We start from the raw sequence: 1,044 nt of genomic DNA, 5'->3' as shown, positions 1-1,044 counted from the left end.
ATATATATATATATATATATATATATATTAATAATATATGTATATTTATAATTATTATTATTATTTGTATTTGATATATTAATTAAAATATTAATTTAGTAGTAGTAATAGTAGTAGTAGAAGTAATTTATTATTTATATAAAAATAATATTAATATTATATAAACAATAAATAATAATAAGGTTAAAAATATTATAAATTAACAATATTTATATATGTATATTAATAATATATGTATAATAATTATTATTATAGATATTGCTAAATTAATGAACAATATTAATTTAGTATACAAAGTAGTAGTAGTAGAAATAATATATTATTTATATAAATAATAATAATAAATAATAATAATAAAAATAAGGTTAAAAATTATTATTATAAATTAACAGTATTTATATATGTATATTAATAATATACGTATATTAATAATTATCATTTATAATAATTATTAATATTATTTGTATTGATATATTAATTAACAATATTAATTTAGTAGTAGTAGTAGTGGTAGAAATAATATATTATTTATATAAATAATAATATTAATATTATATAAATAATAAATAATAATACGGTTAAAAAAATATTATAAAAAAGTAACAATATATATATGTATAATAATTATTATTATAGATAGTGCTAAATTAATGAACAATATTAATTTAGTATACTAAGTAGTAGTAGTAGAAATAATATATTATTTATATAAATAAATAATAATAAGGTAAAAAATATTATTATAAATTAACAATATGTATATTAATAATATATGCATATTAATCATTATTATTTATATTGATATATTAATTAACAATATTAATTTAGTAGTAGTAGTAGTAGTAGAAGAAGTAATATATTACTATAAAAGTTATATATTACAAATAAAGAAATGTGTTTAGTGGCTCTAACTTTCTCTATTCTCAAAAAAAACAATAGTTTTTGAATCCTAAATGTCAAAATAAAGCGTCAAAAATAAAAACAACAAAAAGTAAAAATGTAAACAGGAGTGTCGGAGGAGGAGCCTGTCTGACGTCACGATGA

Source organism: Garra rufa, chromosome 15, assembly GCF_049309525.1.
Source record: "Garra rufa chromosome 15, GarRuf1.0, whole genome shotgun sequence".
NCBI lineage: Eukaryota > Metazoa > Chordata > Actinopteri > Cypriniformes > Cyprinidae > Garra > Garra rufa.
This window is presented reverse-complemented; position numbering follows the sequence as displayed.